Source organism: Lepidochelys olivacea (assembly GCF_965140295.1).
Source record: "Lepidochelys olivacea isolate rLepOli2 genome assembly, chromosome: 6".
NCBI classification, from domain to species: domain Eukaryota; kingdom Metazoa; phylum Chordata; order Testudines; family Cheloniidae; genus Lepidochelys; species Lepidochelys olivacea.
In genome coordinates, this window is record NC_140416.1 from 13,458,861 (window position 1) to 13,470,082 (window position 11,222).

General features: G+C 44.5%; 1 pseudogene across 1 annotated transcript; it reads right to left on the reverse strand.

Moving 5' to 3' along the window:
- Nucleotides 1-420: 420 nt before the first annotated feature.
- LOC311522763 (up-regulator of cell proliferation pseudogene) lies at nucleotides 421-3,681 on the reverse strand (annotated as a pseudogene). Its single transcript has one exon. The product of its transcript is annotated as an up-regulator of cell proliferation pseudogene (transcript).
- Between the last annotated feature and the right edge of the window lie 7,541 nt (nucleotides 3,682-11,222).

The window sequence follows — 11,222 nt, forward strand, 5'->3', positions numbered from 1 at the left end:
ATATTGTTCCTTTAAGTAGCAGAAGTGGATGGTTCGTATTCGGGGGCTCTTGGAGGGAACACTCATGTGGGAAAGGTTTGCAGGTCACTGGATGGTACCACTGTATCAGCAAAATGCAGTGGTGAGGACAAATTGGGATTTTGGCGATTTGCTCCTTAAGACAGAGGTGCAGAATCTCCACATTTGGGTCTTTCCCTCCTTCTTTAATTTTGCCATACATCGATATGTGATGTGAAATGTGATGGGATGTGAAATGTGAAATAGCATTGTTTCTTTATCTGTTTGGAAGCTGCAACCTGTGTCTGATATTAAAAGAGAATCACCATTACATTTAAGGGAATTAACTTCTGTAATTCTCCATTCACAAAAGAGTTTCTCAGCCTGTTTTTGATTTCAATGTAAAGGCTTCCTTTAGGCTCTTTAGAACAACTCTCTGCAATAAGTTTCATCATAATCTGCTTTGCCATTTACTTTTCCATCAGTGTAACTATTGCACTCTTCTATTAAGGATTTAGCTAAAGCCTCTGTTTTATGCCAGCATTCCTGTGTCAAGAATTCTTTCACACCTGATATTGATAGTGTGTAACCTCTGAACACTTTTAAGTCTAAGTATTTCTTTTTCATTTTGAAATTTTGTGTTTTATAAGCACACAAGCTTTTGGCATCCTGTAACATCTTCCAGACTGCAATGCCCCTATCCGCTAGGTCTCTTCTCAGCTGGAACTCCACATCTTCAAATATGTTGCGTCTCTGTAAAGGAATGAGTGATAATTCTGACAATGTCTCTCTCCACATGTTCTCCAATTCCTTCTCCAGTTCATCATTATTTAATTTGCAGTTGCTTTTCCTGCAATGGTTCAGAAGCCCATCCACTTTCTCTTCAATTTTTCTCTTGTACTCTGACAGGACAGAGTCTGTTTTGTGTTGGCCTTTTTTAATATGAATCGCTTCTTGCCACTTGCTGAATGAATAACTCTCCAGTTCATTCCTGAGACTATTGGCACTTCTTCTAAAATCTTCTTTGTACTTTTCTATCAGGTGCAGATTTGCTGCTCCACTTTCAAAATAAAGTTGTAAATGATTCAAAATCTTCTCTGCTTCTTGCCTCAGTTTTTCCTGTGCCTCACTCTTTAGTCTGATTGAAAGATTAGGGTCTAGTTTATCTGGTGGCTGATTTTGGATGAAAGTTTCCTTTTCAGATACCCAGAAAGGTATCTCCTTCCAGAAACCCCATTCCCACTCTGCATACTTCACAGACAGCTGGTTATAGGCTTCAGCAACAAGGCTGTTTCTAAAGCTGAAAATGAAGTTCTCATGTTTTACAGCATTCCACAGGCTCCTCACCCATGCAAGAAATTGGGGAATGTCCTTGGGAGTTCTCTCTTGTGAACAATCTTTCAGAAATTCAAACAAATATTTCTTTAATTCATAAACCTTTTGACTGTATCCCAAATTCACTGGAGCCATAGGGGAGAGTCCGTGCCACAAAGCAGGAATGTACCAATTGTGTTTTTCCAGATCATAATCCATAATATCAGAAAAATTCATCTCCTTGCATTTCTTTTCCATGTTTGCTGCAACTTTGGTCATTTCATTCAGCTGTTCCAGGAGGTGTTTCCTGTCCCTCATGTTTTGTTCATGTGCAGACACGTCACTGACATTCTGATGCACAAACTGGCAGTTGTTTTTTTTCCCGATTTTCTCCATTCTGAGAAATGCATGGACCACAATTTGTAGAACATCTTTCATTTCAGTGGCATTCTCCATGGCCATGTTAACGATGGTGATGTCACTCAGTCCAATCACCAGGGTGGCCAGCTCATTGTCATGTTGATAACTATCCTCCAGCTTGGCCATTTCGGGGGCTTTCAAGCCTTCTGTGTCTATCACCAGGATGAAATCACAGCCCAGTTCCTGCTGAAAGTTCCCTGCCACTTTAATGAGTAACATGAAGGCTCCCCGTGTGCATCAGCCACTGCTCACTGCAAACTGCAGGCCGAACATGATGTTGAGGAGGGTGGATTTCCCAGTGCTCTGTACTCCCAGCACCGTCAGAACCGGCATTCTGTACCTTCCCCCCAGCTTGGCATCAAGCTGACTCAGAACATCTGTTACCCACTACAGTGGGATGTTGGAAATGTCTCCATCAATGATCTCCATGGGAAACCCTTTCAGCATGAGGTCAGCTGCTATGCTTGGGAGATGGGTGAATTGCCTTTGGCTTTCTGCCATTTTACCTTCTTTAACCATTGAGCATTCAGCTTCATAAAACTGCCCCAACTCACGCATGAAATGCTCCACTCCTAAGGAACTGGCAGAGATTAATTTGTCTAACTCTGCAAACATTTTGGGGTCATCTTTTGAGTTTTTGCATTTCTCTTTATATTGATCCCATAGTTTAGAAAGATTCTCCCTAGCAATGGGATCCAGGCCAAACTTCATCCATTTCAGGAAGTAATGTTTCTCCCTGTGATGTAGGTATTCTATTCCAGTAATAAATGTAATCAAACCATCAGTAAGGTCATGTTTATTCTGCTGAGCACATAAATCCATTAATTTCTTTTTCAGCTGAGATTTATAGTTCTCCAGTGGGGTGTCTCCTTGCTTTCTCATTCGGCACAGCTCTTTATCCACTTCAGCCAAGTTTCTCCATGTCTCCCCTTGGAGTCTCAGCTTTTCCCTCTTGTACTTTGCCACATCTTTGATTTGTGCAGTGATTTCCTTTGCATATGTGTTTGGGGTCTGACATTCCTTGTTATCCTCATCTACCTGGATGCCTAATTGACGTGCTGTCTCAGCCATGGCTTCTATACTCACTCTCTTGGGAGAAGATTTCATTATGGCTGCTATTGGAGACTGCAGAACTTTTACAAATTGTGCCTTATTTGTGGTACCTCCTTTCCACAGCACATGTGACTTGTTCAGTTTCAGCATCGAGGCTAACTTTTTCAGGAATTCCAGCGTTTGCTTGGCTTTCCCAGCCTGATAATTGAAGATGAAGTAGTATTTAGTGGCTGATCCCTGCAGAGATGATAACAGCGTGCATTCTCTCTCACTGATGCTCTCCGTTAATATGAACACTGCTGAGGAGACCTCTGTTAAAAAGCTGAACTGCAGCCAGTGCAACTCAATGTCTCCCTGCAGGTTTGCAACCACAACAGGCTCTGGGAAAAGATCCAGATTCTCCCTCCCAGCAGGGAAATACCAGGAAATCTCGAGCAGCCCACCTGCGATTTCCCGAGGGATGTTCCCAGACTCCATGTCTCGATGGATGAAGAAATCCTGGTGCTGCTGGGAGGGGCTGAGAACCTCATTGAGGAGGTGGGACTTGGAGAAGCTGCAGCTCCCCATCCGCACAAAGGAAATGGTTGGCATTGACGTGAGCACCAGGCTCTCCTCTCTGAACCCTCTACTCTCTGACAGGGAGTGCGGCCTCCACTTCCTCACCATGTCCCTCATGGCCCACAGCAGTAGGGTGCACTTGGGGGTGTCGAGGGCAGGTAGCAGCAGAGGGAGAGCAAACTGGCACATGGACATTTTGGACAGGATCTCCTGCTGTAGGAAACTGTCTGAGGAAAGCAGAATGGCACAGAGAACATCAAGGGTGTGCAGGGAATCACTGGTGTCTGTGTCACTGAGAAAAGTAAAATCTTCAGGAATATCCAGCTCCTCTTTGTCCATAGTTAGTGTTTGATCAGTGGGTACCCTGTGCTCAAGGCTTGTGCTTCTTGCCATCCCATTCAGAGCCATGAGCTTCCTGAGGAAATGCCAAGGTAAATCTCCTGTTGTCTGAGGAGGGCAGTTCTTTAGACTTTCTGGTGTGATTTCCAGGACATCTCTCAGCTTTAGTTTCCTGCTTCTGTATTTCTCCTTTTCTAACTTTGACTCGATGTACTGAAGGGCTTTTGGTCTCTCTGCAGAAAGGTAATACAACATAAACACTTTGATAAACTGAAAATGTTTTCAGGTAGAACTCTTACTTTGGTATTAGGGCCATAATGTGAAGGAATTGCAATTATTAAACAAAAATCGTGGAGGTCTGCATGCTCCTTGTGAGTGACAACCACATAGCGGGGTATGTAGCTGGAGTACTGAAGCACCATTTATCTGGTGCAACCTTCACAGATTTGACCCAACTGTCACACTCTCAGTCATCCTAACTGAAATGCCACACTTATGGAGAGCTACGGAAATTCTTTCAGACAGGTCATGTATTCAACTAGAAATGTGGTTTTGGTTGGCCTAAAATTATTGCAATTTTGATATGAGAGGTTTCAGCCATTCATAAAATGGCCAGAGAAGAAGGAGGAGGTGGTGCTGCTGTTCCCTCCCCCAGTCCTCCCATAACATGTAGCCCAGTGGATGTGGGAAAGCCAAGTTTGAAATCCTGCTCTGAAACAGGTCCCAAATTAACTTTTCTGAGTCACCAAAAATTTCAAAATATTTTAGATTTGGTTTGACGCAAACTAAATATTGTTTTTTAATGTTTTTTTTTTGGAACCACCACCAAACCAAACAAACAATTACTCATCCAGCTCTGCTCAGTTGCAATGCAGGCAATCCTTCAGGCAATGCATAAATTCTTCCTTCTTTCCACCTCCCTTGTTTACTACTTCACCTGATGGTGTTCTTGTCACCACTTTTCTTCTCAGTACATCACACTAGGGCAGGAAGTGAGGATGAATATGCAGTCAGCTTACTGGCCCACACTAGCAGCATATTCTACCCAGGAGACAGATCCGCAAATGTTACAAAGGCTGAATGATGACTAGAAATTGTAGCAACCAGCATGGAACTTAGAGGGAGGGTCACAAGTTGCAGGAGGGAAGAGTATGGAGAAAGCACCAGCAGGTCAGTCTGTGTGCACATGGCTCGAATGCTAAGCTCCAAGTGCTGCAGCTCTGTAAATAGTTGCTTGAACGAAGGGCTGGCTTAGTTTAATAAGACTGGATCCTCACAGAGGAAAAGATTGATGGATGATATTGAAGCAAATTGAGAACAAACAGACAAAGGCGTATAATTTAAATAACACCAATATCTTGAACACTAGAGGTGTAGAAGCATTCGATGACAAAGTCTGTGAGTACGCTGTTCGAACATTATGCCAAGATGACCAGGCTCATATATGGTGATGAGGATAGAGCCATTGCAAAAACATGCAAGATGGAGTATTTAGGAAGAAAGGTGAATATCATTTAAATATGTGCCTATAGAATTCAGTACCATGGCTTCAGAGAGATCTTTCTCATACCTGAGCGAGAAGATGCAATAGAGAAGCTTGAACCAAGCAATTCCCCTGGGCTGGACCCCATCTGTGACCATGAGCTAAAGCACTTTGGGAAGAAGGCTAGAGCCAGGTTGTTGGACATCAGAAATTACTCAAGCATAAAAAAGGAAGGTACCTAAATTGATGGAAATCACCAGTTACTGTTTCTCTGAAATCCGGCAAGGATCCCTCTTTTCCAGGCAGCTATTGGCTTATATCTTTAACCAGTCTCCTTTGCAATATAATGGAAAGAACAGTACAGTCAAGGCTTCTATGGTGGCTTCTAAAAGAAGGAAAGGTAGAACCTACCCAAATGGCTTATGGGCCTTTGCACTCAATGACAGACTTGCTGGTGGCCTTCTGGCAGCCTCTTAGCAATGGCTTCCAGAAAAAGCCACCGCAGTCATCAACAGGAGTCTGTTTTAAACTCAGTGCAACATTTCATGGAGTCTGGTGTAATAGGCAGTGAGATGGGAGTTTGGTAAAATGCACCTCTGGATAAGAGGTTTCCTACCATACAGGAAAAAAACCCACTAAGATTAAGTTATACTCCTTCAAAGACCATGAGGCCAGGATTTCTTCAGGGCTCAGTATTAAGTCCTGGTGTTTTTTTGCTGCTCTCCTCTGGTCTGTCAGACTACCTGAAATGATTTGAATACACCTATGCAGACGATGTTGCACTTCATACCATGGGTCTTGAAAAAGATATATGGAGAATGGATTGAATGAGGACTTAGAAATCGTAACTAGATGGGCAACGCAACATAAATTCAAGCTCAATCCAGCAAAAACAAAGTCCACCTACTTTACCATAATTATAGGAGGTTCAACTACAGTCCAATCTTCACACTGGCTGGAGAAGGTATTGCTGTTGAGAAAAATCTGCTATACCTTAGAGTGACATTGACACTGTAGTCATGTTTGGACCACAGGTCAAAAAGTTGGCAGCCAAAGCAAAGAAGAGATTGGCTCTTCTATAATGTATTGCAGGTACCAACTGGGGTTCACATGTTTGAACACTGAAAACAACATGCTGCTCAATATCTCATCCAATACTTGAATAACTCTTACCTGTCTGGTCACATAGTGCTCTCAGTAACCTTGCCAAGATCAATGTTGTGCAGTCATCTGCAATTCACACACTAACTGGAGGTGTAAGATCCACTCCAACAGCAATTTGTAAAAAGAGTTTTTGATGTTCAACCACTTGAGAATCATAGAGAAGAATAGCTATTTTGGCATGGAAATTATCTCATTCCCTATCTGAATGTCATCACTGTTCAGGTCTGTTCAGAAACTGGAAAACCAACTTAAGGCTGAAAAGATCCTCTTGTTTCCAGAAGTGCACAAAGGCTACTGGAGAAACAGAAACACTTGATGATGCTATGAGGGTAGAGTGTGTGAAGCAACATGTACACCCACTAATCCCTCCACATGAATCTATTTACTTTAATAAATATCTCTCCCTTTGGGAACCTTGCTCAAAGGAACATACGGAGTTGGCCACCCTAAAGAAAATTGTAGAAAAGCCCATTGAACAGTATCAGTCACAAGGCAAACAGATTCATGGGTACACTGATGGTTCATCAAATAAATCCTTTAAGAATGGTGGCTGTGGATGAAGAATGTCTTCATCCAGGACCCTAGTGGAGAACATACTCATGGCACCACAAGAAATAAACAGAGCAGAAATAGAGGCCAGTGTTGTGATCTTTGTTGACAGGTGTCGATCCTCAGTTCCTTTAGAAGAAACCAGAATGCTCTCATCAATGCAATGCATAAAGAGGTTTGGAGGATCAGAGAGAGAGGCTATAAATTAACTTTGGAATGGATTCTATCACATGTTGACATATACGGGAGTGAGATAGCTGATAACTGTCCAAAACTGGAAGATCGGAAATTCATGAAAAAACTCATACAGATACAGACAGACATCATCTTCCTTTCCAAATGCAGACAGATGGACATCATACCAAAAGGACTGAAGGTAAAAAATCCATTACAATCTATATGCCACACAGACTATGCTGACAGCTTGTGCCACACGCTCTCAAAGAAACTGTGGAAGCACCTGATCAACATCCTCTACAGCAAAGAGGGAAAGATTAAGAATGAGCTCTCAAAACTGGATACTCTCATAAAAAAACAACCCTCCACACAAACTTCCTCGTGGCTGGAATTTACAAAAACTCGACAAGCCATTTACAACACACACTTTGCTTGTCTACAAAAGAAAAAAGACACTAAACTATCTAAACTACTACATGCCACAAGGGGCCACAGCAATGGTTCCCTTAACCCACCCGGCAATATTGTTAATCTATCCAATTATACTCTTAGCCCAGCAGAAGAATCTGTCCTATCTCGGGGCCTCTCCTTCTGCCCCTCCACCCCCACGAACATGATACAGTTCTGCGGTGACCTAGAATCCTATTTTCAACGTCTCCGACTCAAGGAATATTTCCAACACACCTCTGAACAACATACTAACCCACAGAAACCTTCCTACCAACACTACAAAAAGAAGGATTCTAGGTGGACTCCTCCTGAAGGTCGAAACAACAGACTGGACTTCTACATAGAGTGCTTCCGCCGACGTGCATGGGCTGCAATTTTTGAAAAGCAGCATCACTTGCCCCATAACCTGAGCCGTGCAGAACACAATGCCATCCACAGCCTCAGAAATAACTCTGACATCATAATCAAAAAGGCTGACAAAGGAGGTGCTGTTGTCATCAGGAATAGGTCAGAATATGAACAAGAGGCTGCCCGGCAGCTCTCTAACACCACTTTCTACAAGCCATTACCCTCTGATCCCACTGAGAGTTACCAAAAGAAACTACACCATTTGCTCAAGAAACTCCCTGAAAAAGCACAAGAACAAATCCGCACAGACACACCCCTGGAACCCCAACCAGGGGTATTCTATTTGCTACCCAAGATCCATAAAACTGGAAATCCTGGATGCCCCATCATCTGAGGCATTGGCACCCTGACAGCAGGATTGTCTGGCTATGTAGACTCCCTCCTCAGGCCCTACGCTACCAGCACTCCCAGCTATCTTCGAGACACCACTGACTTCCTGAGGAAACTACAATCCATCGGTGATCTTCCTGAAAACACCATCCTGGCCACTATGGATGTAGAAGCCCTCAACACCAACATTCCACACAAAGATGGACTACAAGCCGTCAGGAACATTATCCCCAATAATGTCACGGCCAACCTGGTGGCTGAACTTTGTGACTTTGTCCTCACCCATAACTATTTCACATTTGGGGACAATGTATACCTTCAGATCAGCGGCACTGCTATGGGTACCCGCATGGCCCCTCAGTATGCAAACATTTTTATGGCTAACTTAGAACAATGTTTCCTCAGCTCTCGTCCCCTATTGCCCCTACTCTACTTGCGCTATATTGATGACATCTTCATCATCAGGACCCATGGAAAAGTAGCCCTTGAGGAAGTCCACCATGATTTCAACAATTTCCATCCCACCATCAACCTCAGCCTGGACCAGTCCACACAAGAGATCCACTTCCTGGACACTCCAGTGCTAATAAGCGATGGTCACATAAACACCACCCTATACCGGAAACCTACTGACCGCTATTCCTACTACATGCCTCCAGCTTTCACCCAGACCACACCACACGATCCATTGTCTACAGCCAAGCTCTACAATACAACTGTATTTGCTCCAAACCCTCAGACAGGGACAAACACCTACAAGATCTCTACCAAGCATTCTTACAATACCCACCTGCTGAAGTGAAGAAACAAATTGACAGAGACAGAAGAGTACCCAGACTTCACCTACTACAGGACAGGCCCAATGAGGAAAATAACAGAACGCCACTAGCCATCATCTTCAGCCCCCAACTAAAACCTCTCCAACGTATCATCAAGGATCTACAACCTATCCTGAGGGACGACCCATCACTCTCACAAATCTTGGGAGACAGGCCAGTCCTTGCCTACAGACAGTCTCCCAATCTGAGGCAAATACTCACCAGCAACCACATACCACACCACAGAACCACTAACCCAGGAACCTATCCTTGCAACAAAGCCCGTTGCCAACTGTGTCCACATATCTATCCAGGGGACACCATCATTGGGCCTAATCACATCAGCCACACTATCAGAGGCTCGTTTATCTGCACGTCTACCAATGTGATATATGCCATCATGTGCCAGCAATGCCCCTCTGCCGTGTACATTGGCCAAACTGGACAGTCTCTACGTAAAAGATAAATGGACACAAATCAGATGTCAAGAATTATAACATTCAAAAACTGGTTGGAGAACACTTCAATCTCTCTGGTCACTCGATTACAGACCTAAAAGTGGCAAGTCTTCAACAGAACTAAGATGGAATATAAGCTGGCCCACCAGGGTTCCCCACCCTCCGCTGCTGGTAAAAGTTCCCGCCACTTGGTAGCTGGGTGGGACACAAGGGTGGGGAAATGCTCCCAGCACTGGCAGCTACTCCCCTGGTCATGGTGGGTTTTTCTGCAGCACTGGGAGAGCTCTTTTCCAGCGCTGGTGCTGCGACTACACAGCCACGTTAAAGCATTGCCACGCTTGGTCGTGAAGACATCCGCTAAGTCCAGACAAGGGTGAGGGCACAGTGCCCCTCTTGCTTTGCCTTCATTCAGATGGGAGGCAGTAATTTAGGGCAGGCATCTAACAGCAGAAAATTAATAGAACCCCACGATGGCTCAGCTGTGCTGGCTGACATGTTCTGTGTGAGAGAGCAGAGAACCACATCTCCATCCATTCTCCTCCCACCTTCAGCCATGGACACACAGTCCTTTCCTCCAGCTCTTGACACAGCTCCAGGGATTTATGCCTCTTCTTCCTGCCCCCTTGTCAAATTGAGAGAGAGGAAACTTGTCCCTGAAGTGGTTTCCAGAGCTCAGGTGCCAGTTCTGCTCTCCGAGAGCTTCTCCTGCGGCTTGTGGGCAGGGATGTCCTGCTCTGAGGGGCCAGTGCTGATGGGACACCTCCCCAGCTGCAAAGGGAGGTTACTGGGGGACAAGGAGAGGCCCTTCTGGCCTATGCTATGGAAGGACTGGGGGAGCAGGAATATCTGGGAGGACCATGGGAGAGAAGGAATGGTGGGGGCAGCTATAACCTCTGTAAATGCCCCCACCATTAATGTCACGCATCCTTAGTCAGGAGTTCTCTCCCTGATGATTGGCCCATGGTACAAGAGATCCTTCGTTCAATCACTGGGGATCCCCATCACTGACGATCTTTGTGAAAGGCAAAGGAGGCCTTTGCAGCTGAGCTAGGATCTGTGCTCTTTCTCCCTCCCCACCTACGACTGCAGTTTCTTCTTCTCTCCACCTCCTACAAGGAGGTCAAATATATCCCGTCCATTGATAGCCACCTTTGAAGTTCAGGTGTGGACAAAGCACCCTTTCAGTTAGGCTAAATATGGGAGCAATTAAATACCCCATGGTTTAGTGGGAGCAAAAACAACAGAACCCACCACCCAAGGCATGGACCAGCATGGCCTGAGTAGTAGGTGAGACAAGCAGGCTGAGGAGAACCCTAGGACTGATTGCAAAAATGCAGGGGCTGGGGAATGGATTTATGTTGCAGATAACTATCGAAAGGAATAAGGAAGCCAGCAGAAACCCAGAGAAGCCTTGGTAATGTGGCTGTGGAGGAAGCCAAGAAAAAGCCCTTTGTTAGGGCACAGGACTGGCTACAAGCAAGTTTGCATTTCTACTGTGTTCAGGGAAACAGAGCTGTGTGCACCTTCTTCTTAAGTAAACAAGATTGTACCAAGAAATATGGGACATTTATAATCAATTTCTTCTCTTAATGGAAACAACCTGGAGAGGCCCCGAATACTGCTAACCACTTGGGCCTAGAGGCAACACTATAAAGAAATACAGTAAACGCAAAAAATGCCTTTAGCTTGAACTGCAACACAAAA